The sequence below is a fragment of the Pelophylax lessonae genome (genome assembly GCF_965119305.1).
Source record: "Pelophylax lessonae genome assembly, chromosome: 3".
Classification (NCBI taxonomy): Eukaryota; Metazoa; Chordata; class Amphibia; order Anura; family Ranidae; genus Pelophylax; species Pelophylax lessonae.
Genome location: NC_138770.1, coordinates 266120860 through 266137769, shown reverse-complemented (window position 1 = coordinate 266137769; position 16910 = coordinate 266120860). Strand labels below are relative to the sequence as shown.

At 40.4% G+C, this 16910-nt stretch overlaps 1 protein-coding gene across 1 annotated transcript in view; it reads left to right on the top strand.

The window, feature by feature from the left end:
- The window catches only part of SLC2A2 (solute carrier family 2 member 2), a 126001-nt gene that overhangs the window by 35900 nt on the left and 73191 nt on the right, over positions 1-16910 (top strand). The window lies entirely within an intron of this gene.

The following is a 16910-nucleotide window of genomic DNA, read 5'->3' as shown; positions in this document are numbered from 1 at the left end:
GTAGCGGGCGTTTGCTTCACCTCCTGCCACCCACCGTCATACCGAGACCCACTGGGATTGAAGCACCAGATGAACAGATTCTCCTTGCTCCACTCGCGGTTTTCCAGCCGCCACCTGCTGATTCAGATGCTGGCCCCTTAGTAGTAGTGGAGTGATGCCTCTGCTCTCCCCAGGGATGCCGCTGAATAGACAGTAAGTGAGGCAGGCTGCAGGGTGCCTAAACAAAGCTCTGGATAACCTGAGGACTTTAAGAGGATGGCGACCCTCTACTGAAGAGCACACAAGGTTAGTGCTGAAAGAAAGAGTGGACTGGAGGAAGCCACTGTAATGAACTGATGATCTAATGAACTCTGTATATGACTATATACCATCTACCCATTCACCCATCTATCCATCCACCCACCCCTCCATCCATTCCTCTACCTATTTGTCTTCCATGACATGAGATACATTTGGACCTAATAAAGGTGTCTCATGTAGCCAGGCAGTCACTCATATATGATCTCTAATACCTACTACAATACCTGCTATACTAACATTACGGTGTGGACCTGGCCAATCGAGCACCTATACACTCAGCTAGCCACCCATCCACCCACCCAGCCAATTACCAAATAACCTCCCCCCTTACCTACTCACCTCTCACTGATATACTAGAAGGTAGAACGGTGTTATTTTCTCTATAACTACTCAGGTATTGTCAGGGTTCCCATGGAAAGGGGTGGGGAGTATATCCAGTGGTAAACGTGGATAAAGGGGCAGGATGAGAGGAAAATCAAATAAAGCAGGGGGAAAAGTGACGCAGACTGGGGGGGATTCAGCGGTAAATGTCAGCAGAGACAAGTGTAACAGAGGAAAGTTCTAGTAGCCCAAGACAAGTAATGCCAACTCGGATGGGGGGAAGAAAGCAAAATCTTGCAATGGAGACTACAAAGGGCGCACAATACAGAGGCCTAGCACCTAGTCGTCCGAGAAGCATGGGGAGACAACCCCACTGGAAACCTCAAAGCATCTAATAAGGAGCTGAGAGATTACCACATGGAAGAGTAAGAAGTGCTACTCAAAGGTTACAGGGCCAGCCCAGCAAGTTCAAGCAAACCTATTACTAACTAAGGAAGTCTTGGCAGAGATGCTGGCAAAACTGGAACTATCATTGAAAACAGACATTGCCACAGCACAAGCTAATATGGGGCAGGTCCTCAATCAAGTAGAGGACTGGAGGAGATGCGAGAGCAGGTGAAAAATGTACAGAGAGCGCAAAGATCACTACTGTATAAAATGGAGAATCAAAAAAACTGAAGCCGACACAAAAATTTGCGTATAAAAGGTCTGTCTGAAAAGTATGGAGATGGAGAGCTACCCGCAGTAATGAGAGAAATATTCAACCCAATGATGGAGAGGCAAAGGTCAGAAATACTAAAAATTTATAGAGTGCACAGTGTGAGAAAGCCTCAAAGTCAGACAATGGAGACACCAAGAGATGTCATTGTGAGGTTCCATTATGCGGAAGAGAAAGTCATAATCATGCAAAAGGCACGAAGGACATCTGGAATCACTTTTGAGGGAGTAACTCTACAGATATAGGCAGATCTGGCTGTTGAAACACTAGCAAGAAGAAGGCTCTTGAAACCATTGACAGAGCAAATGCTTCTAGCTAATATCCAATACTGGTGGGGCTTCCCTTCCTGCCTCGAAGGGATAAAAGATGGACGCACAGCAGTACTAAGATTACCAGAGGATCTATGAGACTTTTGTAGCAAACTAGACCTCCCCTCCCCAGCTCTCCCTGAGTGGGAGGAAAATGGGGAAGAAATATCCCCTCTGGGAAAAAGGTGGTGGTCTCAAGTAGCACGGAGGAGAGATAATGGAGGTAGAGAATGAAGATGAGAAGATAAACATAAAGGGACTCTGGCCTTTTTTTTTTTTATTTCTCCCTGTGGAGCAACTTCCTGGCTCGTGATTCTAGGCTGAGAAATGGACAGGACAGGGAGTGAATGGCTTAATGCTGGGTCCCTGAGACATGTAATTAGGGAATGCAAGATGGAGGAGAGAGATCTGGGCTAGAGAAGTCTGGGGAGGCAGTGGGCGGAGGGGCAGCAGGAGGGGATTGATGCCTGAAAGACATGGAGTGTTGTGTGGGCAGAAGTGCAGGGAGAAGCTACCCCCTCCAAAGGATATGGACAAGGGGCAAGTTGTGTGTAGCCAGAGCCGGCCGCCAGACAGGGTTCGGACATACACCCTACCATTGGGGGGGATAATTCCCCTGGGGGGAGTGGGGGAGGGAGGGCGTTTGTGTTTTTTTTTTCCCTCTGTCTTTCTCTGGACCCTGCAAAAGAAGTAAGCCGAGTAGCTGCCTTAATAGTCAACTATGGTCCTAGTAAACTTAGTGACCTATAATGTTCGGGGTTTGAAAACCCCCAGTAAGAGATACAAGATAAACAAAGAACTACATCAATATGTGACAAATATAGTTTTTCTGCAAGAGACACATATTACATATGCCTCTGGGTGCAGAATGACCTCTTAATACTATCCTACCTGGTTTTATAGCGATTCTACCTCAAATTGATCGAGAGGGGTTGCCATTGGTTGTAATAGTAGAGGAGCAACTAGTAGATCCTGAAGGACAATTCTTGATTATTAAAGGTAGACTGTTTAATATGAAAAACACTTTCATCAGTATCTACTCCCCTAATAGAGAACCAAACACATTTTTGAAGAAAACATCAAAAAAATGTATGTCATTTAAAAGGGGAAATTGATCATAGCAGGAGATCTAAATATGTGTCTAGACCTATGGATGGATTCCTCAGGGGATTCCCCTAGTTTATTAAGACAAAGCCAGCAGGAGATTAAGAAATTACTGTTAGAATATCAGTTAGTAGATGTATGAAGACTTAGACATCCAGCTCTCAGGGATTACACATACTATTCAGCAGTACATGGGTCCTATTCGAGGATTGACTACATTTTAATAGAACACCAACTATTTGACTCCTTTTCTCTATCTGACCATGCAACTGTTGCAGCTCAGATAGAAATATCCACGGTGATACCTAGGAATTTTACCTGGAAACTGAATGAATCACTCATTTAAGATTATCAAAAGGATAGAACGGGAGCTGGAGGAGTTTTTTTCCACTAATGACAAGCCAGAAATCTCCCCGTCCATCTTGTGGGAATCTCATAAACCCTATATAAGAGGTATATTAATTGAAATGGGTACACAAAGGAAAAAAGAAAGAAGGGAGAGATTAAACTTACTCCTAAAAGAAAACCAAGATTTAGAACAACAGTCCCGTCCTCAAGGTATCCCAGAGAAACAGGAACTAATTAGGAAGAGGGAGGAGTTGGCAGCAAACAAAGCGCACGTTTCGTATGGTTATGAAGGATAAATATAAAGGGGGTTATAAACCTGGGAAATGGTTGGCAAAAACCCTTCAGAAAAAGAAAAACGCATCCTTCATTTTAAAGATGACGGATGAGAAAGGTGAAACAGTACACTCTTCCCCGGAAATGGGCAAAATCTTTCACACATACTATAGTAAGTTATATAATGTGGATCAGTTAGAAGACCACCTGGAGAGACAACAGAAAAACTTTAAGATACAGCAGTACCTTCAGGGCCTGAACTTCTCGATGGTATCTAAAAAAGAGTTGGCAGAGCTAGAACTGCAAATAACACAGGAGGAGGTGATGAAGGCAATAAAAAACATGGTCACAGGGAAAAATCTAGGTACTGACGGATACTCTATCATGTATTACAGAAGGTTCCAGGGGTTATTACTTCCTAAGCTATGTAAATATCTAAATGCACTTGGAGATGGAGCAAAGATGCGGAGGGAGTCATTGCAAGCCCACTTAACCCTCATTTTAAAAGAGGGGAAACACCCTATGACCCCTGACAGTTACCATCATTATCATTGCTAAATGTTTATGTAAAGATATTTGTAAAGGGTCTAGCCAATAGATTAAAACCCTTAATGCCCAAATGGATCCATACCGACCAGGTGGGATTCGTATCGGGATGAAAGGGGAAAGACAATTGCCTTAAGACACTATTCCGGATTCATGAAATGAAAAAAAGAAAGGACCCAGTTCTACTCCTGTCAACTGATGCCGAGAAAGCATTTGACAGGTTAGACTGGGGACTTATGTTTGAAACATTGAGACATTTAGGAATAGGAAGCAAGATGATGCAATGGATTATGGCATTATATTATCACCCAACAGCGAAAATTAGAGTAAATGGAAGGTTATCCCCATCCCTCAAATTATTCAATGGAACCAGACAAAGGCTGTCCTCTGTCACCAATGTTGTTCGTACTCCCTCTGGAACCTTTGCTGATGGCAATCCTTGGAGAGCGTGGACACCAAGGGTGTCAGAATCGAGTAGAAGGAGTACAAAGGGGCTGCATATGCAGACGATATTCTTTTTTATATTGTCAATCCTAGACTGACACTACTGAATGTGTTGAAGGAAGTAAGGAGATATGGAGTACCATCAAACTTTAAAATCAATACAACTAAATAAGAGATTCTGAATATAATAGTACCGCTAAAATGGCAATCTAACCTATGTTCACCTTTACATGGTGCAGAAAGGAACTGGCGTATCTTGGAATTAAATGAACAACATCATTGAAGGAACTGTATAAGGCTAATTATATCCCCTTACTTAATGCAATTAAAGAGAACCTAAACTCCCTCAAGTATAGGCCAATCTCTTGGCTAGGTAGAATAATCGCATTTAAAATGAATATTTTGCCTAAGGTGTTATATATATTTCAAATGCTTCCTATTACCCTTGCTCAGGAATATTTCAAAAAATCTTGAACTATCATACTAAAATATATCTGGGCACATAGGTGCCCTAGGATTTCGTATGCTGTGTTGACAAAAGAGAAGAGGGCAGGAGGGCTGGGCTGGCGCTACCAGACCTCAAAAAATACTATCAGGCAGTCCCTATTTCACATTTAGCAGATTGGATCAACAATAATAAAGCAAAAAGTTGGGTTGAGATAGAGTTTGCACAAAGTAAGGTAGATTTATGCAGGATGGTATGAATTCCAAATCTTATCGAGATTTAGCAACTAACACAAATCCATTGACAAGAAACGTCCTTAGAATATGTAGGCAATATCACTGGGAGCATAATTCCCAATTGATTTAGTTGGTAGACACAAATAATTTTTTACCTGGAAAAGAAGATTACCTTTACTTTGTAAGATGGGCAAAAAAAGAGACGATTCAGCTACAAGATGTGATGAAAGGGGATAGAGTATGTTCTTTTTGAATTAAGGGGAAAATGGGGTAGTATGCCACTAGATAGATGGAGATATGTACAGATACAACACTTTTCACAGACATTGCCACAACCACTACGGGGAAAAGATAATCTTAAGCCAATCGAAAAATTGCTTAGCTCTCCTTCTAGTATTAAACACAGCATTTCAAAAATATATAAGGTCCTAGTGAAAGAAACAGAACCATAGTTCCCGCCCTACCTTGGGAAATGGGAGCAGGAATTGGGGGCAGAAATAAATGAGCATCAGAAGAGGAGAATATTGAAATTCGCGTGCTTTTCCTCAATGGATGCTTAATCAGAAATTAGTTTTATGCTCTTTGCTAAATGGTATGTGATCCCGATTAGGGCGCGGAGCTTTGGAGCGGATGTATCCCCACACTTTTGGTGGGAATGTATTAAGATACAGTCCTTTTGGAAGGAGACCATTAAGGTGTCTCAGGAAAAAGCAAAAGAGCACATTCAGGCTGAACCCTGGGGATGTTTGTTTCATAGAACAGATAAATCCATAACACAATATAGGACATCCCTAGTGCCTTATCTATTAAATGCAGCCAAAGGTTTGATCCCTAGTCCCTAGATACCGGCGAACACAAAGAATACCAAGTGTAAAGGAGTGGATATCGAAAATAGATCAGATATATGCAATTGAAGAGATAATATATTCAGGAGAGGACTTAACATAGAGATATAAGGTCATCTGGGGGAAATGGTTAGAGTTTAGGAAATCTGGGAGGTACATGAAAATGTTGGGCATAGGTGAACGAGAATGGAAAGTGGTACTAAGATTACAAATATTAAGAGCAGGGGTCTTCAAACTATGGCCCTCCAGTTGTTCAGGAACTACAATTCCCATCATGCCTAGTCATGTCTGTGAATGTCAAAATTTTTACAATGCCTTATGGGATGTGTAGTTCCACAACAGCTGGAGGGCTGTAGTTTAAGGATCCCTAATTTAGAGGATTGGCTACCTATGGGAAAGTATAAGGAAGGAAAGATGGGGTACTAGAGAAGAAGATGGGAGGGAAGGGTTTTTTTTTGGGGGGGGGGGGGGTGTAGAGGGGAGAGAGGGAAGAGATAGATGGGAGAATTATAGTTTTGGGCATACTAAGTAATTTTAATGATTGTATTATGTTGAATGAAGTTTTGATGTTTGATAATTACTAAGAAAACTAAAGAAAATTATAAAAAAAAAAAAAGTTTGTTTTTGTTTAATTTTAATATTTGTAACTATTTTCTAAAAAACGTAAAGATGTCATGGTGTTTCCCTTGTAGCAAGTATTTCCATGTATTGGAAAATGTTTAATTTACAAAGGAGATCTGCAAACACATCAACAATTCACATGAGCGTTAAGGTGGAATTTTTTTGACATTTGCGCCCCTTCCAACGTGATACTGCATTTCCTATTATCCCTATATTATTGCTATCAATACAGGTATAGGGTCAGAAATCTGTACACCAATATATGTCACGAGTTATAATTTTTCAGATATTATATAGTCTTACAGAAGAATAATTACACTTTATTTTCTAATGGAATGCATAGTACTTAGTACAGTGCATTCTATGTCATTGCTGCATACATGTTACAGGGTGTTCTCTAGTAAAAAGCAGGAACCTCACAGAGGACCTGCTTTAACTATTACATTGAATCTTCTATGAATAACATATATATCTGAGGTGAAATCATGGCTAATGATTGGTTTGATTTTTGACTGTCTTACAATTATTTTGTGAGAGGTCAAATGGTACCTGTACCTATAAATTAGTTGGCTCAATAAAGATTTAATTTAATAAGTCTAACAAAAAAAAAATACCAAGTGGTCCATCGAGTTTTCTTTAAAGTGGTTGTAAAGGCTAAGAGGGGGGTTATTTATAAAACTGGAGAGTGCAAAATCTGGTGCAGCTCTGCATAGATACCAATCTGACTGGCTACCATGCACAGCTACACTAGATTCTGAATACTCCCATTTTAGTAAATCTCCCCCTAAATGTTCTTTTTACCTTAATGCATTCTCTGCATTAAGGTAAAAAAACCTTCTGAGCACAGCTAACCCCCCAGCCCCCACTAAACACTTACCCGAGCCTGATCTTGATCCAGCGTTGTGCCTAAAATCAGCGGCGATGCTCTCTCTCTCCTTCCTCTCTGGGCTTAGTGAGAGCAGCAGAAACTCTTTGCTCCTGCTGCTCTCAATGAAATCCAGGCCAAGACCCACATGTGTGCTATCATAGAAAGCGGCTTCCTATGGTAGCACACAGAGAAGAGGAGGAGCTCAGAGCGCTAATAGGGCACCCCAGAAGAGGAGGTTTGTGGTTGCTCCGTGCAAAACCATTGCACAGAGCAGGTAAGTATAACATGTTTTTTAATATACACACATAAAATATATATATATATATATATATTTTTTTTTTTTTTTACAATCACCTTAACATTTGTTTTCCCAATTGGAAGTCTGTTCTAGATATATACTACTTTTTTTTCCAAAATATTACTTTAATACAGTGGGAAGGGTAATCCGAATAATTTCCCTTCTACAGTACATTTCCAATCACAGCCTATTAAAGAGCCCTTTGTTTCAAACTGTATACAGCTGTTTCAGGCTTCTCAGCAAACATCAGTGCTGAGCATGGAAACCATGATTTTCTGTCAAATGACAGAATTACAAATTGTTATCACTCTAAGCATTCTTTTATTGCCGATTCTTACCAAATCTGAAACCTAAAATTTGATTTAAGAAGGCGATGGAAGTCCATTTGCCTCTACAATAAGGTCCTGTCAGGAAAGCAAAGAGCTGCACCTGGTGGGTGGCCATTCAACCCTTTCTTATACCACTTACACACACTGGTGTACCCAGGAGAAGATGAATGGAGCTGTCAATGAGACATAGTGAGGTAATGCACAGGCACAGTCCCCCTGTAAGTTTATGTTTGTCTTGTAATCATCCTCACTCACTGACCACTTGGGTTCATAGATGAATGGAGCTCTGCACAGGTGCAGCAAAGCCTGTATGGCTGCAGGGTACAGCAGAATGGTGAGCTGCATCTGGAAGCAGCACACATAGCATAGCAAATAGAACTATGGGTGCATTATGAAATGCAAAATTACGTAAATGACATAAAGAGCAAAGTCTTCATTAATAATTCCAAGGAACACGAAAGAGCGGGATGATTATGCAACTCTTTATTGTATTTTATGGTTCTTTCATAGATATCACCTGATGAACCTGATGAACCTTAGCCTACCTCTATTTACTACTGCTGCTATATGGTAATAGTTAATAGTAGAAGTGTATAACAATATAATCCAATATTCCAAGAAACATTTTGGCTTTTTTCTTTTTTTTTACCACAAGGTTTGGGGCTGTACCACATGTTAGCGTGTTTTTCATGTGCATTTTTTGCACTTTTTAAACACATTTTTGGTGTGTTTTCTGAAAGCGCACTGAAGTTGTAGCATGCAAGACTTTTGGTGCTCTTTCAGAAAACGCACCAAAAACAACACACGCAGAAGATGAGGATGTAGAGTTGTTTTACGACAAGCCAAAATTTATGGTGATAGAGTAAAAGTTTCACAAATGAACCAAGCATTTCAATGCCAAGTGCAGAAGGATACCACAGGGATATTTGTCAGAAACATGAAGTGCAGCATGTAAAATAAAAAAACAGACTAGCTTTTCAGATTGACGGCAGAAATTCCAACCTAGATTGGAGAAGCTTAAAGTGTTACTAAACCCAGAACCCTGCATTCACTATATCTGGTCTCCCACAGTACACAGAACATGAAAATGCAATTATTTTAGTAAATATGAACTTCTAAATACTTTTTTTCATTAGCAGTCTTGTGACTTCTATAGGTGTCTGGTTAAAGCTTGTAGGAGGAGTTTTCATTCTCTAACAATTTGTCAGGATGCAAGACCCCTGACCCTCTGTCTGGACATTGCTGATTGGCCCTGTGCTGATCACATACACTTCCAAAAAAAGATAAACTCTATAATTTAAGGATTTATAATGGAGTCAGTGGAAGAAGGAGATGATCAGAGGAGCCAAAATCAAGCAGCCTTTTTACACAATGCGAAAATCCACACTAGGTTCCACAGTGTGTATAACAAGCATGCTTTATTGCATATACAGACTGATTTTAGTAACACTTTAAAGTCTCAGAAACAGATTTATATTGATTTATAGATTTATAGAGAACATCAAAAACAGATGGAAAGATTAAACCAAAAATGTATATAAAAGAGCAATGTAGATAATATTGTAGAATATGTAGTGAACTGGAAAGTGACATGAATGATGAACCAGATTTTATAAAGGAAGAAGTCATAGCAGCAATTAAAGCTTTATCGAACAAAACATCACCAGGTATCGATTGTATTTCAATTGAGAGACTACAAAGGTGCTGTCATGGCCTACTCAATTGTGTCAATGAATCTGGAAGGAAAAAACATGGTCAACCGACTGGAAAAGATTACTGTTCATTCCTATACTGAAGAAAGGTGATACCAAGGATTGCAACCACTACAGAAAGATTGCACTAAAAGAGAAGTTTAGGTTTTTTTTTGTTGTTTTTGGTGTTTTTTTTTTTTTTTTTTAATATCATACTTACCTAGGTGATGTCCCCCACCGACTCTAAGGCTGAGAACCGAGCGATCAAAAACTGCTGATTTCTCAATTCTCAGTCACTGGCTCTCTACTCTGTTCACCACTGCACTCACTGGAGTGTTGAGTTGTGGAGGGGGCAGGAGCGGCTGACACAGGCTCTCAGCGAATCATTATGAGGCTGAGCCACCTATCAGTCCAGGCATCTGGGTGGTTTCCGACCATATGGTCGCAATCTTTCCCCAGCCTGGACCTGCTCTGGGACTTCAACCGACAATAGGCTTCAGGCCACTGTCTGCTGAAAATGGGTCACAGGAGTGCAAAATGATCTGCACTCCTGTGATCCACAGGAGAAATTCAGCCAAACGAGCTTTGGCTGTACATCTCCTTTAATTCCACACGCCAGAATACAGTAGTATGCCTAAAAATAAAACAAGGAAGATAAAATCATATCTGAAGCTCAGGCTGGGTTCAGAGAAGTTTGAGAGAGAACAGGCCTTACTGCCAATGTTAGATGGATGTTAGAGAAGAGCAAAGAATACCAAAAGTCTGTATACTTTTGCTTCATTGGTTACAGCAAAGCGTTTGATTATGTGGATCATGATAAATAATGGAGGACTCTGTTGCAAAAGGGAATACCTAAACACGTAACTCATTTGAAAGAAAAGCCTCTACAAAATCAAGTGAGAACTGAATGCGGCTACACTGACTGGTTTCCAACAACACGTGGCGTCAGGCAGGGATGCATCTTGTCACCTTACCTGTTCAATGTATTTGATGGGGCCATATTCCGAAATGCAAATTTGGAAGTAGAGTCTGTTGTTAAGTCGGTGGCTGCAAAAATAAACAACCTGCATTATGCAGAGAGAACAATGCTGGTCATCCAACAGCATAGAAGTAATGCTTCATTTACTGAGAAAAGTCAAAGCCAAAAGTTGTAACATGGGAGTAGAACCGAATATAAGTAAGATGAAAATCATGAACACAGAAAATGATGATGATTTGAGCTTGAAGTAGCTACACAATGAAGACTCTTGACAAAATATTCAAAGGTAAAAAAAATTACACTCAAACCGAAGATCAGGCTCATCCACGCACTCATTTTCTCAGTTGTCACTTACAGCAGTGAAAGCTAGACACAATGGAAACAGGAAAGCATGTCAACTCATTTGAGCTTAGGTGCTGAGGAAGGATATTATTCATGCCATGAACAGCTCATAGAACTAACAGATCGAATATGGAATAGATCAAACTGGCCATGTCACTAGAAACCCAAATTATGAAGTTACGACTGTCCTTCTTTGGTCACACTGTCAGAAGGGAAAGATTACTGCAGAAGGAAATAATATTTTGGAAGATCGGAGGAACTAGGAGAAGAGGGAGACTGGCTAACTACAGCTGTGGGGATGACTTCAGAAGATTGCGCCAGACTAGCACAAAACCAACTTTGCTTTAGATCTCTCATTCATCAAGTCGCTAGGACTTGGACCCAAGTTGATGGCACTTAACACATTGCACAATTTGGGAAATTGTAGGTAACCCACACATAAAGCATGGGCACACTGCGCTGTGGCTAAACTGCCTTTGAAAGACATATGTGGTGGCATTCATTTTTAATGGCACCCCAAATGCTTCTAGCAAAAACAACGCATTTGCAGACAGAAATTCACATGGTACAACAAAACCATGCAGTTTCATGCAGCACGTTTTTGAAAGTTGTGCATGCACTACTTATTGCTTGTTTCCAGGCATTTGGCAGCCCTTTGAAATGAATGGGTTGCCAAAAACAGAACACTCATAAATGTGCGAGAGCACAAGTATTCAAACGTGCATATTGCATGGGCCCTAAGGCAACTTTAACACCTGTGTATTCCTGGAATCTGCAGAAATGCACGTTTTTGTGTGCTTTCTGGAAAATGCGCATCACACTTGTGGTGACATTAATTGTTAACTAAATGTGGCTAGCAGATTTGAGTTTTGCCAAAATGAACAAAAAATACTATACATGCCAAAGTACATGTTAAAAAAGCGCCAGAATGCGTGAGAAAAAGAAGCCAAAATGCACATAATAAAGTGCCAAATGAGCAAAAAACACACTTTTTTGGTTTCATTTTTTAAACTAGACTGCAATGTTATCTCACAATATCCAATGAGATCATGGGCAGCTTTCTCCCTTCTCAGATCACAGCACTTTTTGGAGGAAAACCATCTCTTTCCTTCTCCTTCTGAGAACAGACTCTGCTTCATAAACAGGCTCACAGAGGAGATGTTTTTCCTCTGAGAACTGCTGAGATCTGAATAGAGGTAAAGGGAGCAAATAACATAAGTTCATTGTTAGGGTTTACATACACACAGTTAATCAAAGTAGATTGCCAGAGGATGTAGGAATTTGCAATGAAAGAGGTTCTATATTGGTAGACAAAGTAGACTAGACCCTGTGTGTTGGTTGACCAGTTGAGAGGTATGAAAATGTAATAAAACTGAAATAAACAAAAAGTTCTTGTAACAAAGCCTAAAAGATATAAATAAACTGTTTTCAGAAAAAGACTATAATTTAAATTTTCACAGAATGCTGAATTATTTCTGTACGCAAGTGTTACAGAGATTCTCTGTTTTGAAAAAGTTTTATAATAAACTCATAATAGACTCATTACTGTATATTACAGTACTGTTTGCATAGCATTAGTATAATGTCTTGTTTAATGACCAGGGATTATTTCCATGAGAACTAATCCAATTAATTTGCCAGCAATATTCAGTAACTTCCATCAGCGCCACCACCATTCCATTATTTTTTATTCAGGTATCATCATAAAATCTTCAATACCTGGAAAGCAAAATCCCAATACGAATCTCTTTTTTTTTTATTAAATATAATAGGAACAGATAATAAATAGCAAGTTTTAAACCTGTAAGCAATCATGATTTTATATAGCTGACGACTTTAAAAATCAGGATAATTTTTAGGGAAAAAAAAAATTCCAAAACAAATTTACAAAGCCTGGGACTGGAAATAAGTGACATTAGGTAATTATTGTGTTTCTGGATAGCATGTGACATAACTTGTGGATTCAGTTTGATGCAGCTTTGGGATAATACTGTAATGTGCGGGTCTGCTGGGGACTTGCATGTACCAGCATAGGATTGTGATAACCAGCATATCTTCTGACCCAAGCCATCACATTGTGCCTTTATCTTTATAACTTTGGAAAAATAGGAGCTAAATTACTAAAGGAGTACAGAAGGATAAGAAAAGTGAACTTCCACTTCCAAGGGTTAGGCTAAGCAAATTGACCTTCCACTTTGCTTGTAAAGATGGTAAAGCTATGGTGACTTTAAACACTTTAAACACCCAATCATGTGCAGGATATTTGAAGTAAATGCAGCCTTACCTTACCTACTATGTACAGTGCCGGGACAAGGTCATCTAGTGCCCAGGGTGAACATGGCAAGCTGCACCCCCCCCCCCAACCTTTAGATAGGGCTAATAACATTGTAAGGTTTGTTGCAGGCAGTAAGGAGGTGATACAAGGGCTCCTTACCTCCTGTCAAATGCTCTCTGAAGAGAATGCTGGTTGCTTTTTAGAGACCAAAACACGTGTGAACAAGCCCTTAATTATTTATTTTTTACAATTTTTTTACAATAAATATATATATATATATATATATATATATATATATATATATATATATATTGTGTATATATAGTCAGGTCCATAAATATTGGGACATCAACACAGTTCTAATCTTTTTAGCTCTATACACCACCACAATGGATTTGAAATGAAACAAACAAGTTGTGCTTTAACTGCAGACTTTCAGCTTTAATTTGAGGGTATTTACATCTAAATCAGGTGAACGGTGTAGGAATTACAACAGTTTGTATATGCGCCTCCCACTTTTTAAGGGACCAAAAGTAATGGGACAGATTAACAATCATAAATCAAACTTTCACTTTTTAATACTTGGTTGCAAATCCTTTGCAGTCAATTACAGCCTGAAGTTTGGAACGCATAGACATCACCAGACGCTGGGTTTCATCCCTGGTGATGTTCTGCCAGGCCTCTACTGCAACTGTCTTCAGTTCCTGCTCGTTCTTGGGGCATTTTCCCTTCAGTTCTGTCTTCAGCAAGTGAAATGCATGCTCAGTCGGATTCAGGTCAGGTGATTGACTTGGCCATTGCATAACATTCCACTTCTTTCCCTTAAAAAACTCTTTGGTTGCTTTCGCAGTATGCTTCGGGTCATTGTCCATCTCCACTGTGAAGCGCCATCCAATGAGTTCTGAAGCATTTGGCTGAATATGAGCAGATAATATTGCCTGAAACACTTCAGAATTCATCCTGCTACTTTTGTCAGCAGTCACGCCATCAATAAATACAAGAGAACCAGTTCCATTGGCAGCCACGCCATGACACTACCACCATAATGCTTCACTGATGAGGTGGTATGCTTTGGATCATGAGCAGTTGCTTTCCTTCTCCATACTCCTCTCTTCCCATCACTCTGGTACAAGTTGATCTTGGTCTCATCTGTCCATAGGATGATGTTCCAGAACTGTGAAGGCTTTTTTAGATGTTGTTTGGCAAACTCGAATCTGGCCTTCCTGTTTTTGAGGCTCACCAATGATTTACATCTTGTGGTGAACCCTCTGTATTCACTCTGGTGAAGTCTTCTCTTGATGACTTTGACACACATACACCTACCTCCTGGAGAGTGTTCTTGATCTGGTCAACTGTTGTGAAGGGTGTTTTCTTCACGAGGGAAAGAATTCTTCGGTCATCCACCACAGTTGTTTTCCGTGGTCTTCCAGGTCTTTTGGTGTTGCTGAGCTCACCGGTGTGTTCTTTCTTTTTAAGGATGTTCCAAACAGTTGATTTGGCCACACCTAATGTTTTTGCTATCTCTCTGATGGGTTTGTTTTGTTTTTTTCAGCCTAATGATGGCTTGCTTCACTGACAGTGACAGCTCTTTGGATCTCATATGGAGAGTTGACAGCAACAGATTCCAAATGCAAATAGCACACTTGAAATGTACTCTGGACCTTTCATCTGCTCCTTGTAAATGGGATAATGAGGGAATAACACACACCTGGCCATGGAACAACTGAGCAGCCAATTGTCCCATTGCTTTTGGTCCCTTAAAAAGTGTGAGGCACATATACAAACTGTTGTAATTCCTACACGGTTCACCTGATTTAGATGTAAATACCCTCAAACTAAAGCTGAAAGTCTGCAGTTAAAGCACATCTTGTTTGTTTCATTTCACATCCATTGTGGTGGTGTATAGAGCCAAAAAGATAAGAATTGTGTCCATGTCCCAATATTTATGGACCTGACTGTATATATATATATACACACACACACATACACAATATATATATATATATATATATATATATATATATATATATATATATATATATATAATTTTTTTAACATAGTTGGGTGGCTTTGATGAAATATTTGGGGTCTACATACCCCAGATGTTCTACTTTTGAGACACTATGTGGTTTGGTGCATGTGAAAATGCATGTGTTAGCAGATGTGTGGGTGCCATTAATAATTAATGGCACTGCCGCACCTCTACTAATGGACAGTGTGTTTCTGTGTGTGTGTGTCAGGAAAACCACAATTTTGTGACTGACATGCAAAGGTTTGAAAAGCCTTATAGTGGACTCACACTAGTGCACTGTATTTGGCCACAGTGTGAATGTATGTACGTTTTACCTGGATTTTAGGTGCACTTCTAATGAATTCTATTACACAGTGCATTTTCTAAAACCGCATCAAAGATGTAGCATGCAGGACTTTGATGCTCTTTCATGAAAATGCACTTTGTAATAGAAAATCAATAGAAGTGCACCTAATATTCGGGTAAAACGCACCTACAATCACGCTGTGGTCAAACCCCAGTGCCCCAGTTATTAGGGATAAGAAGGAGTGAATAGGCAGGGGGTGTCTGGGTAGTAAGAATATCAGAGTGAAGGGCTGTAGATAAAGTGCCAAGGCTGCATTTTGGGAAAGGACAGGGTCAACTAAATGGCTGCGTGGAATGCCCGGAGCTGGGACCAGAGGCTGCAGGACATGCAGTGCAGATTTATGGAGGGGACAGCTGATAGAAGGTGAAGGGATAATGTGAACAGGAGAGAGGAGCAGATGAATCGGTGCTGACTTACCATTGTGCAAGGAAAACAGAGACGTGCTGGAAGTGAGAGGAGACGGACAAAGTTAAAGTGACCAATTCAAGTGACCTGGCTGGGAAGAAAAACAAGCTGACAGGGAGGGGGGGCTTGAAAGGAGAGGAGTGATTGGCTGCAGGCGAGATAAGGCAGAGTGGAAGTGGCCTGAACAGAGGGGTACATAAACCAAACATTGTGCAGTAACAGGAGGGAGAATGACAGTCACTCCTGTCAGGCAGGAGAAGTGTCAGAAGCTCCCAGTGTGCCACCCTCAGCAGAGTTATGGACACCGCCCAGGGCAGATGCCCCTATCGCCCCCCCCTTCCTTGTACCGGCCCTGACTATGTAAGTAAGTGCCTAAGCCTGCCCTAAAGAAGAACTCTATTAAAATAATCAGGGGATTTTTAAAAACCAGCAACTTTGGTTAACTTTGGTTCAGTGGTATGTAATGTACAATGTAGTGTATACAGTGAAGGAGCCTGGAGTATGTAATGCACACAGTGCTGGAGTCAGTAAGTACATAATGCACATAATGCAGGGGTCAGGAGAACTGTGTAGCACACATAGAGTACATGAGTCAGGGCTAAGTAAAGCACAATCTGCAGGGTTCACAAAATCCAGAACCAATCTGCACACTCAACCCCTGTGATGCACAAATTCCTCTTGTAAGCCAATATTCTGCCAAACCCAAATGCGGAATTCCCCCTGCTCACAGTACTAACCCCCCCCCACACACACACACACACACACACACACACACAAACCCCCTGCACACATTTTTGTCCTCCTAGCACAAATCATTGTCCCCCTCCTAAATCCGC